Raw genomic sequence first — 1,183 nt, 5'->3', positions numbered from 1 at the left:
CCCATCTCCCCCACACAATTTTCATTAAACAAAGAGAAAACTGCACAAAGTGTACAGTCAATCAACCAACTTCCACAAAAAATTACACACTTTTGGGGCTGGGCACAGTGGCTCACACCTGTAATCCCAGCACTTTGGGAGGCTGAGATGAGAGGATCCCTTGAGTTCAAGAGTTTGAGACCAACCTGGGCAACATGGCAAGACCCCATCTCTACAAAAAATAAATTTTAAAAAAAAGCTAAAAATTAGTCAGGTGTGGTGGCATGCATCTGCAGCCCCAGCTACTTGGGAGGCTAAGATGGGAGGATGGTTTGAGCCTGAGAGATCGAGGCTGCAGTGAACTGTGATTATGTCACTGTACCCCCAACCTGGGTGACAGAGAAAGAATTTGTCTCCAAAAACAAAAGCCCACTTCTGTAGCCAGGACTCAGACACTGAATGTCAACGCATGTCCTAAGAAGTTACAATCTCTGCAGCAGAAATTCTTTCTCTTGCTTTTGCTTGTTGGTGACTGCTGTCCTCTGCTGGCTGCCTGCAGGAGCTGCACTCAGGGAAGGGAAAGGCCCCGCACCTGGCGTTGTGTTGTGTTGTGCTGTGCTGTGCTGTGTTGTGTTGTTTGTTGTATTGTGTTGTGCTTTTTTGAGTTGGAGTCTCGCTCTGTCGCCCAGGCTGGAGTGCAGTGGTGTGACCTTGGCTCACTGCAACCTCCGCCTCCCTGGTTCAAGCAATTCTCCTGCCTCAGCCTCCTGAGTAGCTGTGACTACAAGTGCCCGCCACCACGTCCGGCTAATTTTTGTATTTTTAGTAGAGACAGGGTTTCACCATATTGGCCAGGCTGATCTGGAACTTCTGACCTTGTGATCAGCCCGCCTTGGCCTCCCAAAGTGCTGGGATTACAGGCGTGAGCCACCACACCCGGCCCATTTTGGTCTTTGTCATTAACATCCAAGGCTATTCTAAATATGTGGGCATCCTTGGCTCTCCTTGGGATTACAGGCACCCACCACCATGTCCGGCTAATTTTTGTATTTTTAGTAGAGATGGGGGTTTCACCTTGTTGCCGAGGCTGGTCTCGAACTCCTGACCTCAGGTGATCCACCCACCTCGGCCTCCCAAAGGGCCGGGATTACAGGTGTGAGCCACTGCGCCTGGGCATCCTTGGCTCTCCTTGGGATTACAGGCA

This window comes from Colobus angolensis, unplaced genomic scaffold (genome assembly GCF_000951035.1).
Source record: "Colobus angolensis palliatus isolate OR3802 unplaced genomic scaffold, Cang.pa_1.0 Scaffold21, whole genome shotgun sequence".
Classification (NCBI taxonomy): Eukaryota; Metazoa; Chordata; class Mammalia; order Primates; family Cercopithecidae; genus Colobus; species Colobus angolensis.
Note: the sequence above shows the minus strand (reverse complement) of the source record.